Raw genomic sequence first — 15,714 nt, 5'->3', positions numbered from 1 at the left:
ACTTAAAACATGATACAAAGTTACGGTACAAGGAATTTCATTGCCACACAAATTCAAATACAGTTGAAGACGATATTATTAGCCTCCCCCCTGAAATTAGACATTTCTCTTGATTTCTCAGTGAGAAAGACCTTTATGAACCGTTTCTGTTATTCTGGAAAAAAATGCACTGATGGAGATAATGTCCAATGAGTTGAATTTGCATTCTTCTATCGTTACAATTAGTTTAAACAAAAAAATGGCAAAAATGACGAGGACAGAATTATTAGCCCCCCTGATCATTAATAGTCAATATGATGCCATTTATGAATCAAAACTGACAACAGGCACTTTGATCAGTTGTTACCTAGGTTGTCACAGGACTTTTGCCACAGACTCTCAGTGGGATTGAGGACTGGACTTTGAGCGGGTAATTCCAGTATCATGGTTTTAGTGTCCTTGAAGAACCTCTGAACTAATTTAAATGTTTACTTTGGGTTACAATGTTGTTGGAGGACCCAGCAATGCAGATCCAGACCCAGACTCCCTGTGTCTGAGGCTGAATAACAGTCTTAAAACGTGATGCCCCCACCACTATGTGTAACTGTGGAAACTGTTTAGTCTCATTAGACCAAAGAAGCATTGGACACCTGCCTAGATGATGTTATTGACCTCGCCTCATCAGGAGTTTTTATTTCAAGAAAGACAGCTGTTAGGGCTTGTCATCATATTAGGCTTTGGGGCCATCATCACAGAAGAACCCTTTTACTAAAGGCGGTGCATATCAGAGTGTTATTGAGCTTTGCCTATGAACATTTGAAAGTCAAAAATGAGTTTTGAAAATCTCTGCTTTCATTTGATGAGATTCAATTGCACCTGCTTTGATGCATGAATTCTGCTTCTGTCAGGTGAAGAAAGGGATAGTCCTTGAAACTTTATAACATGGTTTCTACAATTAAACATGGTGGTGGAAGCATCATTCTGTGGCAGCCTCAGCCACAGGAAATCTTATTTGGTTGTACGGCACCATAAAAACAGAAGATTATGACAGAATGTGGAAGGTGACCATGCAAAAATATGCTCATAGAGGAAGCTAAGAGATTCCCTGGATCTTTCAATAAGATAATAACCCAAAACTTTCATCCAAAATTGTTCAAATGTTCTTCAAGGTTACAAAAACCATGATCATGTTGTGGTTCAGATCTCAATCCTATAGTCTTTGAGGAGTGCTGAAAATGCATGTCCATCCTCAACATCCATGCAATTTGGATCAGGTTAACTATTTGCAATGAAAACAATGGGCCAAAATCCCTTGTAGGGCACGTGCCAACATAGTTAACAACTAATCAAAGTGCCTGATGTCAGTTTTGGTTCATACATGGCTCTCTATTGACTATTAATGGTAAGGGGGCTAATCATTTTGTCCTTGTCATTTTTACCCTTTTTTTGTTTAAACTCATTGTGAAAATGGAAAAATTCAAATTCAACTCATTGGACATAAACTCCATCAGTGTGTTTGTTTCAAGAATAACGGAAACGGTTCATAATGGTCCTTCTCACTGAGAAATCAGGAGGAGAGATGTCTAATTTCAGGAGGGGCAACCGTATCTCACTCATTTCGTGAAGTATTCACGAAAAAATAGGTTAATTTTCGTGGTGCATTCACGTTATTGCCCGCTTTTCGTAAAGTCTTCACGAAAATAATAGATTCATTTTCACACTGCCTATTCACTTGAATTGCCCGACTGTTGCCTAGCGACCCACTAGTTTGATGCCCTTTCGGTAGCCTACCGTCACATGGTAATCAAACATTTCAAACAAGCAATTTAGGGTTAGGTTTAGGGTCAAGGTTACGGTTAAGGTTAGTGTTAGGGTTAGGTTTAGGGTTAAGTAGGGTTAAGGTTAGGGTTAGGTTTAGGTTTAGGTTTAGGGGACATAAGGCGTAAGTACCGAAAGGGCGTCGAATTAGTGAGTCCCGAGTGTATCAGCAGTGTTCTGTCAGCACCCCCTCCCCGCCCCTGCAGACGTTTGGATAACCATAGCAGCAGTGGGGCAATTCAAGTGAATAGGCAGCGTGAAAATTAATCTATTAATTTCGTGAAGACTTTACGAAAGGCGGGCAATAACGTGAATGCACCACCACGAAAATTCATCTATTATTTTCGTGAAGACTTCACGAAAGGCGTGAGATAGGGCTCGGAGGGGGGCTAATAATATCGTCCTCAACTGTATGAGAACAGAACAGGATGTGAAAGTGAAGTCGTCGACTGAGTTACAAAATCTATCACATGAACTCTTCTGCAAACTGGGGGTGTTTTCTTGAAGGTCTGCACGCAGAAGAGATAATGAAACAAACCAAAGACCAACTTGGCGTTACCAGAGCCACAAACAGCAGCTGTTAGACAAAGGATAATAAACTGCATAAAATGTCTCAACTGAAGGGTAAGTTGGCTTGTTTTACAACTTCCACAACTGTTTTCTAGACTCTAGAGCCCAAATACTATTCAAATACTATTTGGATGTATATACCTTACATTTCTGGGTAAGGACAACTGTGTAGGCTAGATCAAGTAATAAGATAGATTAGTTAACACTGATAGCAGTTTCTTTCGTAATTTGTTGTTTAACGCCCAGCATGTTCAAAATGATTTCAAGTCACCCAAGTAATTTGGTTAGTTCCTTATGATATTGTGCTAATTTCGTTCACAATCTAAGTCTACCGATACAGTAACTGTGATCAATTAGGTCGTTAGTGTGGAAACCTGTCATATAACTCTGGTCCGAATGTAGAATAGGGAAGCGACTAGGCGAGTTTTAGTCAGTCAGAATGCCATCGCTAAATTAAAATCTTGCCTCTCATGTCGACGTTACTGGTAGAACATAATTCATTACAATATTATTTATGTCTTTAAAAGTTGAAATTGTACCATGAGGATATCCGTTTCTGTGTTCAATAGTGAAATAATTAACAGTCATCAAGTTAGGGGGCGGAATTGGAACTTGACTAGGGGCTACATTTCACACCTTTTCTGACCTTTCCTGTCTTTCTCTGTCTCTGTCGGTCTGTCTGTCTGTCTGTCTTTCTGTCTCTCTCTCTCTCTCTCACACACACACACACACACACACTTACATTCACAACTGTAGGGTAGGCTAAGCTTTTTTTTTCTACTTCTGCTTTCTGCCTTCACGAAAGAATAATACAGCTAGGCCTATTGATCAGGGCTGTACATCCTGCTATTCATCTGCTTAGACTAGCCTACTTCCTCTTCTTCTCTACATCAGGGAACACGGAAAATGGCACTAAAAGCAATAAAAGTGTTTTCCATGTAGGCCTATCTATTTGAATGGAACCCATGTGTCTTTGGCCATTTATTGATAACAGTTTGTTCCTACCTCCTTTCACACATCGGCTGGATTCCAATATGCGGACTTCTGTCCTCCCTTGCTCATTTGCCTGCTTGTGACCTCGTGATGACGTCACCAACGTCAAAAATTAATTTAATATCTTGCAAAAGCACAATTTTAATGTCATTCAGGGCCGCTGACAGGTTTGGCTGGGCCCGGGACAAAAAAATATCAATGGGCCCCCCTTCCTCCTACCCCCCCCCCCCCCCAACCCCGATCAAAAAAAAAAGACCCAACCACCGAACGACCATTTTTTCCCCAAGAGAGACCAGGTGGCCACACTACACTTTCAGCCTGAAGCACCACTCTCACGTGATATGCTATGTATTATTAGGCCTACCCATTATAAAAGACATGACATTGGTACCAAAGTAGCCTCACAATGATGCATACAATTCCATAGTAAACTAGAAATGCATTCTCACAGAAAATGCTGGAAGCGGGCTTGCCTTTGGGGGCAGAGATGAAACAAAGTACTATTGAGAAAACAAAGCTAAAAGAAATCTTGGAAAAACTCCATCCACCCAGTCAGAAGTTATGGGCCAAACAATTCAGCCATCTTGGATTCAGCCATCTTGAAAGTGTTGTAGCTCTGCGTTTTGGGGATATACTAAATGACATACATGGTATTTTAAGTTGGCTAAGGAACACTGCATATGATATAATTTTGAAAATCAACATGGCTTCGAGCGGGATTCGAACTCACAACCTCCATATCTGTAATCCAACCCCTTTGCCATTGATATTAAATGACATACAATACATGATATTTGAAGTTGGCTAAGGAACACTGCATATGATATCATTTTGAAAATCAACATGGCTTCGACTGGGGTTCGAACCTCCAACCCCCATATCCCTAATTCAGCACATTTGCCATTCATACTAAATGACATACATGGCATTTTAAGTTGGCCAAGGAACACTGCATATGATATAATTTTGAAAATCAACATGGCTTTGACTGGGATTCGAACCCCCAACCTCCATATCTGTAATCCAGCACATTTGCCATGCATACTAAATGACATACATGGCATTTTAAGTTGGCCAAGGAACACTGCATATGATATAATTTTGAAAATCAACATGGCTTTGACTGGGTTTCGAACCCCCAACCTCCATATCTCTAATGCAGCGGCATGCATTACCACTAAGCCAAGCAGCTAGCTGTCATACACAGTCCAGCAAGACTATATTAGATTGCATTGAAGAGCTAAACAATACACTTCTAGAATGGCTGCTCGCACCTGCTCGTTAAGAATAGAATCTTGAGACAGTGGCAGTTAAGATGGAATCCTTCATTGGGAGCACCTGTTCTGATACTAACTGACAGTTAGTATTGAGCCTTTAACAGGGGAGAAAATGAGAATGAGTTTTTTGTCTTTACAACATCGTTGTAAAAAAACTAAAAGGAGTTGGCACGTGTCCTTTTCACAGATCGGAGTCATGCTTGTGATCTCTCTAACAGTCTTTGAATGAAGTTTATAGGTGAAAGGGTTCAGACACAAATGGACCTCCGTGTGGGACATGCGCTGATCTCTTGAAAAATGCATTTTTGGAAAGACTGGGATTCTCCATAGACCTAGGCCTGTTTTTTTTAAAAACCTGCCATTTAAAAAGTATTGGGAGTTGGGAGATGAAACTTTGACAATTTGGAGACATCCCATAGAGCTCGCTAACAATGCGCCAACTAAACTTCTAGGTGAAAGTGTTGATGTTTTATGACCGAAAAAGCCTCCTACACTCTAATCTTTAGAGTGGCGGAACTTTGGTTCATGGAGGTTCCACCACTGTTTTCAATGGGGACCCAGGCTTTAACAAAATCGCCAAAAACGGGAAAACGACAAGAGACACGGAGAAGCCTATAACTATACGCGATCTCCAAGCCGAGCCGGTCGTTTTAGTGTTTGAACGGTGTCTCTATCTCGAAAGGCCTAGGCGGAGATCCATGCACAAGAGAACCAATAATAACTAGAAATGCATTCTCACAGAAAATGCTGGAAGCGGGCTTGCCTTTGGGGGCAGAGATGAAACAAAGTACTATTGAGAAAACAAAGCTAAAAGAAATCTTGGAAAAACTCCATCCACCCAGTCAGAAGTTATGGGCCAAACAATTCAGCCATCTTGGATTCAGCCATCTTGAAAGTGTTGTAGCTCTGCGTTTTGGGGATATACTAAATGACATACATGGTATTTTAAGTTGGCTAAGGAACACTGCATATGATATAATTTTGAAAATCAACATGGCTTCGAGCGGGATTCGAACTCACAACCTCCATATCTGTAATCCAACCCCTTTGCCATTGATATTAAATGACATACAATACATGATATTTGAAGTTGGCTAAGGAACACTGCATATGATATAATTTTGAAAATCAACATGGCTTCGACTGGGGTTCGAACCTCCAACCCCCATATCCCTAATTCAGCACATTTGCCATTCATACTAAATGACATACATGGCATTTTAAGTTGGCCAAGGAACACTGCATATGATATAATTTTGAAAATCAACATGGCTTTGACTGGGTTTCGAACCCCCAACCTCAATATCTGTAATTCAGCACATTTGCCATCCATACTAAATGATATACATGGCATTTTAAGTCGGCCAGGGAACGCTGCATATGATATAATTTAGAAAATCAACATGGCTTTGACTGGGATTCGAACCCCCAACCTCCATATCTGTAATCCAGCACATTTGCCATGCATACTAAATGATATACATGGCATTTTAAGTCAGCCAAGGAACGCTGCATATGATATAATTTAGAAAATCAACATGGCTTTGACTGGGATTCGAACCCCCAAACTCCATATCTCTAATCCAGCACATTTGCCATTGATAATAAATGACATACATGGCATTTTAAGTTGGCCAAGGAACACTGCATATGATATAATTTTGAAAATCAACACGGCTTCAGGTGGGCTTTGAACCCTCAACCTCCATATCTCTAACCCAGCAGCATGCAGTACCACTAAGCCAAGCAGCTAGCTGTCATGCACAGTCCAGCAAGACTATATTACATTGCAATGCAGAGCTGAACAATAGGCTTCTAGAATGCTTCCTCGCACCTGCTCGTTAAGAATAGAATCTTGAGACAGTGACAGTTGAAATGGAACACTTCACTGGCTGCACCTGTTGTGATTGACTGAAAGACAGTTAGTATTGAGCCTTTAACAGGGGAGAAAATGAGAATGAGTTTTTTGTCTTTACAACATCGTTGTAAAAAAACTAAAAGGAGTTGGCACGTGTCCTTTTTCACAGATCGGAGTCATGCTTGTGATCTCTCTAACAGTCTTTGAATGAAGTTTATAGGTGAAAGGGTTCAGGCACAAATGGACCTCCGTGTGGGACATGCGCTGATCTCTTGAAAAATGCACTTTTCGAAAGAATGGGATTCTCCATAGAGCCAGGCCTGTTTTTTTTACAAACCTGCCATTTAAAAAGTATTGGGAGTTGGGAGATGAAACTTTGACAATTTGGAGACATCCCATAAAGCTCGCTAACAACGCGTCAACTAAACTTCTAGGTGAAAGTGTTGATGTTTTATGACCGAAAAAGCCTCCTACACTCTAATCTCTAGAGTGGCGGAACTTTGGTTCATGGAGGTTCCACCACTATTTTCAATGGGGACCCAGGCTTTCACAAAATCGCCAAAAACGGGAAAACGACAAGAGACACGGAGAAGCCTATAACTGTACGCGATCTCCAAGCCGAGCCGGTCGTTTTAGTGTTTGAACGGTGTCTCTATCTCGAAAGGCCTAGGAGGAGATCCATTTTCTATTTTACTAAACAGGACTTAGAGATTACTATAAACGGGCCTTGCTCTGCAAGGGCCATGCTCTGCATGGTCCTTGCTCCGCAAGCCCGCTTAATAATAAGAAACAGGACTTAGAGATTACTATAAACGGGCCTTGCTCTGCAAGGGCCATGCTCTGCATGGTCCTTGCTCCGCAAGCCCGCTTAATGATCTATCCATCCAATTATCCATGCATTTTTGCCAACATTTATTTAGAAATGAAACAAAACAAATAGGATTCACATCATTAATAACACAAGTGTACGTGTAATTTACTTTAGCAATTTGAGGGCTTGCACATCAGAACGTGCCTGACTGAATCAGCTCTAGTTCACTGTCACCACCAGCACACCAAGACGTCAGCCTTCCCACACCAGGAATAGCCAAACACAGGAACAAGTCAAGTTGCAGAAATGTATATGCAAAACGGATGTACACTGTTTCTCCCCACAAAGTTAACAGGTTGATAAAGTGTTAGCATTTGCGCTAAGCGGGATTTATACGCGCTAAGCGAAATAGCGTTGCATAATAGCGCAGTTTTAAAAGTTCTCCCTTGCCCTCTCCTTGCGCGCGACGCAACTTCTCATCATGTCGCGATTGGGGCTAATGTGCATATTCCTAGCTAAGGTCACAGATGGTCAGATTTGAAACACAATTTTACTAAGCTGTGGTTATAGAATGATGCGACTGTGTGACTGATCATGTTTTAAACATGAATGCTGCAGTGCAGGGCGTGTCTGTTTATGAAGGGAAACTTTTGCTCTGTTAGTGTTCTCTGCTATTGTTAGTACCTGCATCATTTGAAGAACTTTTTACTGAAATCCTGGGGCTTCTGGTGTCTTCATCTATTTTTCTCCTATCCTTCATTTTCTGCCCTCCTGGTGAACGACTGCTTCTTCAGACACCTTGGCAAATTGGCACGAGCCGCGTTAAGTTGAAGCCGTTTTTTTCTTTCTCGTAATGACCGACCAAACCATTTGTGCACTGGGGGTGGGGGAGGTGGGGGTTCTTGATCTTTTTTAAGGGCAGGAAAGGCAAAATATCTGCATCATTTATTTCATGTAAATATAGCGCAATCTCCCTCTCTGAAAAACCATCTTATTTTGAAATTAATTAGAACCATTAATCACAAACTTAATGAGGGCCCAGTTCTGGGCCCCCCTATCCCAGGGCCCGGGACAAAAAGCCCTTTTGTCCCCCCCTGTCGGCGGGGCTGATGTCATTACCTCATTTGCAATCGGGATGCTTAATGAAGAACAGTCTCCCAAAAATTGTTGTGGCTAGGCTGACAGCAGGGAAACATTATTGTTTTCTCCATGAGGCGGGGCGTCAGCAAAATGTGAGGCCACAAGCGGAGGACAGAAGTCCGTACATTAGAATGCACCCATCAACAGGAAGACTGGGTGGCAGGTAGCAAGCAGATAAAAAAAGCCTCCTCGTTTGTGGATATTTGAGTTACTGTGTGTTGTTCAAAGTTCAGTTTTCTTTCTAACCATTGTCCATTGAAATAACACTACGGCTTCTACTACTACTACTGCTAAGAATAATAATTACATTAGGGCCTACATTAGCCTACACATTTGGCAGACGTCTACTACTAAGTGACTTACAAGTGAGGACATAAACATACAATACTTAAAGAAACAAATTGCACCAGGACTGGGCCAGTTCAAGCATTAGTGTAGTGAATAGTCACAAAAAAAGTCTTAACTTGCTTCCTGAATGTTGAGAGAGATGAGCCTATCTTGCAGCCTCTGGGAGTTTGTTCCACCACTGAGAGACAATGACAGAGAACAGGCGCATGCGGTCTTAGTATGTCCTTCAGATAAATTGGGCCATTCCTGATGTAGTTTTGTAGGCAAGAGTCAAGGCCTTGTGCTTGATCCAGGCAGCCACACAGACAGACTCTGTGGTATTATTACAGTTTTTCTCAATTGGTTTTGTAAATTTATCACAACAGAATAATGATTCTCAAAAGTCTTTGTTCAATTGTGACTTCCTGGTGTTACCTGTGCACATGGTCAAATCAGTTTCTCATTGTTTTCGGCATATAGCAAATGCTCTCGTCCACCATGCCATAGCTGTGTACAATTCTCAGTGATTTCGTACATTATCAATTGCTTTTGTCATATCACTCAAAAAGCTTTGTCACTGAATGCATGAAACTATCTCAATCTTATCTGATCAATGTAATATAAAACTGAATTTACAACATTTCCCATCCAATCTAAACAACATTTCGCTTCAGAAAAGATCCCCAAGAGTGTACTATTCAATTGACAACATGAGAAATTGATTTGACTAGCTTGTCCATACACAATGACACAATGACTAACCATTCTGCTGGCGCTGATACGTTCATTGACACAAAAACTTGGTTTTTGAAAGACAAATAAGGGTTTTGAGCAAGAGACTCGGTTTTGCAGGTTATCCACCGTGTTTTGCCATTTGTTAAAGCTGTTTTGAGAATCAACATTATGTTTTGCAAATTGCGAGAGAGATTCGAGAAATGTACAAAACCAATTGAGAAATACTGTAATACATTTGGAAGTGGAACGATAGAGCGATATGACACTATAACCTGTCGATTGAAAAGGAAATGCTGATGAGTGGAGGTGCAAAACGCACACCAGAAAAAGAGGTGCTGGCAACCAGTAAAACACTTGCAGGAGGAGAGAAGTGCCGCAACTCTTGAGTTGTATAAAACATATTTATAATACAACTCGAGAGTGTCTGTGCGGCACTTCTCTCCTCCTGAAAAGGAAATACTGTCTGCTTTGGATAGGGTTGATTTGGTGCCTATGGAAGACTTTGGTTTTGTCATTGTTAAATTTTAAGAGACCCAATGATCTTGGTTTTCCACTCTGGAACGTACGTACGTACATACATACATACACACATACATACATACATACATACATACATACATACATACATACATACAGGTCCTTCTCAAATAATTAGCATATTGTGTTAAAGTTCATTTTTTCCCCATAATGTAATGATAAAAAAATAAACTTTCATATGTTTTACATTCATTGCACACCAACTGAAATATTTCAGGTCTTGTTTTGTTTTAATATTGATGATTTTGGCATACAGCTCATGAAAACCCAAAATTTCCATCTAAAAAAATTATCATATCATGAAAAGGTTGTCTAAACAAGCTATTAACCTAATCATCTGAATTAACCAATTAACTCTAAACACTGGTAAAAGCTTCCTGAGGCTTTAAAAAGTCTCAGCCTTGTTCATTACTCAAAACTAGAGGTGCTTAACTCGAATCTTTGAGGTGTCCGGATTGATTGGATCATTCCAAGGAGGGTACCCGGATTAGACGGATCAATCGGATCACACGGATCACTTATTTAAAATAAATATAAATAAATAAAAATAATGTATTTTTTAAAACGTTTCTGCCGTTAAGTAGCTATGCGCCTCGCCTTTGTTGTTCCATTTATCAATTCATGTTGATAAATCAAAGAGTAAGACAGTTTGATCAACAAAACTCACTTTATGAATGTAACAGTTCCTAAACTCATGCTGCGATCCGACCCACCTGGGTCTCCTCACTAAACATGCAACCACAACTCGAACAGCCTTTGGCAGCAGTGAAACGGCATGTTCCTGATTTTGCAATAAATACTGTGTGTGTTTGTATTTAAGAAGACTAAACGTCAAACATTTGGGAGCAGAAGTCTAGTTGAGCTGGGACAGTCAGGAGGCGAGCAGCAGATGACCACTCGCTTCGGCTGCCGAGTTGCCTTGCGACTCACACACTCGTGGCAAAAACGAAACTTAAGCGTTGATCCGATCCGTAGGCGATTCGCTGCTACCAACAACTCAGTCAGGATTCGTCTCACAGAGTCGCCGAGGGCGCTGCTGAGTGACTTAGACGAGGGGAGTGACAGCAGCAGTGGCTTTAAAGACTGTAGCCTACGCTGTAACGCAGTGAGTGATAGTAGAGTCATGTCTGTAGACTATAATTTCCCTAAGAGTAGCCTACAGACTGAGATGTTAAAGCGTTGGCAGAGCACTATTAACATTAAAATGTAGACCTCAACAGAGTCAGAAGCACACGCATAGGGAGCAGGGATCCGCGACTCAAACACTCAATTGGCCACAACATAGGCTGGACGGATCAAACAGGCTCGATGAATGACGAGGCGGGAGTTGGTTCAGTTTTACTCAGTGAGTGTTCGTGACTGAACAGCATACTAGGTAGGGAGATTAGAGAATGGCTGTTGTCAACTAAAGAGGATATATTCCGGTTTCACAATTTCTCGCGCTGTAACTGCCATTTTGTTGACATATTAATGAAATGCCGTCTGACCCGCCTTTGGCGGATCAATGCACGACAGCCATCCGGTCTGTTCGGATGAGGTCTTGACCCGGATCTCCAACCGGATCCTCCGGGTTTTTTATCATCTCTACTCAAAACCGCAGTCATGGGTTAGACTGCTGACCTGACTGAAGTCATTGGCAGTGGCATTGCATGAGGGTTATGAAAGCCCAGATATCATTGATGCTTAGCTGTCAGCTGTTTTTTGTTCTTTGATCTGGTGACCCACGCTTCCCTCTTCATTATACTCAATAGATTTCCATACCAAGTTTTTGTATTTTTAAGAAAAATCAATTCTAATTTGCCAGACAGAACTTTCCATTGACTTTGAATGGGGTTTCATGTCTGGCAAATTAGAATTGATTTTTCTTAAAAATACAAAAACTTGGTATGGAAATCTATGGAGTATAATGAAGAGGGAAGTGTGGGTCACCAGATCAAAGAACAAAAAACAGCTGACAGCTAAGCATCAATGATATCTGGGCTTTCATAACATGCAATGCCACTCATGCAATGCCACTGCCATTGACTTCAATGTTAAACACAGTCAGGTCAGCAGTCTAACCCATGACTGCGGTTTTGAGTAATGAACAAGGCTGAGACTTTTTAAACCATACATACATACATACATACATACATACATACATACATACATACATACATACATACATACATACATACATACTGTACATGCATACATAACACAAAAAGCCAAATCAACCCGTCATTAGCTTCAGAAAGAAAAAAATGAAGTTTTTGAGAGAATACCTCACTCTCCTGATCTCAACATCATTGAGCCACTCAGGGGAAACCTAAAATGTGAGGTTCCAGCAAGACACCCAAAGATATTATAGGAAACAACCATTCTGCCAGGAAGAATATGCTGTTTTGTCATCTGAGAAAGTTAAGAGCCTTATCCACAACTATCAAAAATAATTTAGAGCGGTCCCTGATGTTAAACAGGGCCATATTCAGCATCAGAAACTAGGGTATGTAAACTTTTGAACAGGGTCATTTGGGTAGTTTGGGGTGTGATCATGCTTTTGCAAAAGTAATCACAGAAAATTGCTAATACATGTCTTAAGCCAGTCACTAGCAATGAGTGAAAAAAAAAGGTTTTGTGTAATCCTTCATATTTTGTGAGAAATCGCCAAGAAAGCGTATATTCTGCTGGGGTATGTAAACATATGAGCACCACTGTACATACATACATACATACATACTAGAGATGCACCGGATCCTGATTTTTAGGATCCTGCCGGATACCGGATCCACTACTTAAGATCCTGCCGGATCCGGAATCGGATCGGATCCTACAAAAGTGTTGAAACACATAGCCTACTCGCACACGTGGGCCCTTTTTATCACGTTGGCTCAAACTATTTTGACTGAAAAGCCTCGGCTACTGGATCCTGGAACCGGATCCGGATCCTGTGAAAAACCCTATTATCCTGCCGGATCCGGATCCGGAACCGGATCTGGTGCATCTCTCATACATACATACATACATACATACATACATACATACATACATACATACATACATACATACATACATACATACATACATACATACATACATACATACATACATACATGCATACATGCATACATGCATACATGCATACATACATAGGACATACCAAGGACAGTGAACACTTAAAATAATACATTCTTCTTCTGCTGCTTCTTCTTCTTATTAGTAGTAGTAGTATTAGGCTATTATTAGTTATTACTGTTATTATACTGGGGTTACTGGAAATACTGTCTGCTTTGGATAGGGTTGATTTGGTGCCTATGAGGAGGACTTTGGTTTTGTCATTGTTAAATTTTAAGAGACCCAATGATCTTGGTTTTCCACTCTGCTAGGGGACTGATAGATAGATAGATAGATAGATAGATAGATAGATAGATAGATAGATAGATAGATAGATAGATAGATACATAGATACATAGATACATAGATACATAGATACATAGATAGATAGGACATACCAAGGACAGTGGATACTTAAAATAACAGGCTACATTCTTCTTCTGCTGCTGCTGCTTCTTCTTATTATTAGTAGTAGTAGTATTAGGCTATTATTAGTTATTACTGTTATTATACTGGAGTCAGATACAAGGGTTAAGAATTACCGGTAGTATTGCCCAGACATATTCTGCTTCCTTTGTCAAGTCAAGTATATGTTGCTGCTTCATGACCTCTGGCAGTGTTTCTGTTCATGCAGGTCAAACCCAGAAAGCAGAAAAGGAAAAATAAACTACACAGCACCAACCAGTGAAATACAACCAAATACGAACAAAGATAAGGACATACACACTGGAATGGTAAGTTCTCTTTTATTCAGATTTATAAAACAACATCAGTATTTGACAGATAATATTTAGCCTACATGCATCATCAAAAGAAGAACTTATGAGAGTAACTGATCTGTTAAGAAATGGTGCCGGTTACACATCTGCTGTTACCAGCTTGGCATTTTGTAATGGCCAAGTTGTAATGTAAATGCCCTGGGTAATGTCATGGTGGTATAGTTGTGTAGTAGTTTTTTTCAACAACTATTACCGGGTTTCACTGGTGGAGTGGTGTGCCTTATGAGGCTACATGATTTTCCCTTTTTCTTTTTTAACAGGTAATGGAGTTGGAAGATGAGCTTGGCCACTATGGAAACACTTCTGATGGGGAGTGGGAGGAAGATAACATTGAGGAATATGTGACAACTGACACAGGGACAGATCCACATAGTATCTTTATTACTGTTTGCTGTGCGTTTATATTTATTATTAGCATAGTTGGAAACATTGTTGTGCTTTTCATTCGCACATCAAGAGTCTATAATTTACTGGACAGAATTAAGTTGTTGATTACGATTTCTAATCTAATTTTCACTCTGACTCTGCCATTCTGGGCTGCTGTTTCCAATGGCAACTGGGTCATGGGAAAGGTGTCATGCAAGCTTTTGACTGGAATGTATTGTATTGGACTGTACAGCTGCATTTATTTCCAAACATATCTTGCATATCATACTTTTGGTCGTATTCTTTATACTCCCAGGACCTATTCCATTTGGCGCTATTTCATTTGGCCCTGTGTTATCATATGGGTGGGCATTGCCATTTTTAGCATACTAGAGATGCTAGTCTCTGATGTTGTGCATGTTGGTGGAAGAGTGCATTGCATACAGAGCTACCATGAATACTTACCAACGTATGTAGCACACTATGTGAAGATAGCAGTGTTTTTCTTTGTACCAATGGTGGTTATCACCTTCTGCTATGTCTACATTTCTATTAAAATAATGTTTTATAGTTATAGAATTAAGAGAAAGACCAGGGTAATAACAGGGACAATGTTCCCCATTGTATTGGTCTTCATCTTCTGGACCCCACATAATATTTTCCTTCTTTTATTTTCATTAACTCAACATGGTGTAATGTCAACAGAGAGTTTTCAGAAAGTTGCAAACAAATGGACTCACACAGTCTGCCACACTCTTGTTTTATTTCACTGTTGCATGGATGCATTTCACCAACTTACCTACATATTTATCCAATGGACATACAGAAGGTTCCGCGAACGGGAGGATCTAAAGCCAAACTTCCAGATGCAGGAACTGAACCATGAGCCCCTAAACCAGACAACGGAGAGCCCAGATCCAGACCACCAGCGGCAGGATTTAGACCATGAGCCCCAAAACCAGACATTAGGGGAGAGCCCAGGTTCAAACCTCCAGCTGCAGGATTTAGACCATGAGCCCCAAAACCAGACATTAGCGGAGAGCCCAGATCCAAACCACCAGATGCAGGATTTAGACCATGAGCCCCAAAACCAGACATTAGCTGAGAGCCCAGATCCAAGCCACCAGATGCATGAACTAGACCACGAGCCCCAAAACCAGACATTAGCGGAGAGCCCAGATGCAGGAATTTGACATTGAGTTACAAGATCAGACGGAGAGCCCAGACCCAAACCACCAAAAGCAAGACGTTTAAGCCTACAAACCTATAGCCTCAATTTTTTTGGGATTCACACTAATATTTTTAGACATCTCACCAGATTTCTTCCATTGACGCTCTTTTTCTTGTGGGACATGTTCATATGCTGTGCTGTGTCTTAGAAATGTGCTGAGGTGTTCTTTCATTTTTACATACAGGCCATCTAAAGACAGA

The 15,714-nt window shown here is 40.6% G+C and overlaps 1 long non-coding RNA gene across 1 annotated transcript; it reads left to right on the top strand.

The window, feature by feature from the left end:
* The first annotated feature begins 2,344 nt into the window (after positions 1-2,344).
* LOC134443047 (uncharacterized) lies at positions 2,345-14,522 on the top strand. The gene is made up of 3 exons (XR_010033548.1): positions 2,345-2,421; positions 13,773-13,872; positions 14,178-14,522. It is a non-coding gene; the product is annotated as an uncharacterized LOC134443047 (long non-coding RNA).
* Positions 14,523-15,714: the final 1,192 nt, after the last annotated feature.

The sequence above is a fragment of the Engraulis encrasicolus genome, unplaced genomic scaffold (assembly GCF_034702125.1).
Source record: "Engraulis encrasicolus isolate BLACKSEA-1 unplaced genomic scaffold, IST_EnEncr_1.0 scaffold_27_np1212, whole genome shotgun sequence".
NCBI lineage: Eukaryota > Metazoa > Chordata > Actinopteri > Clupeiformes > Engraulidae > Engraulis > Engraulis encrasicolus.
Note: the sequence above shows the minus strand (reverse complement) of the source record. Positions and strands in the feature narration are given on the sequence as shown.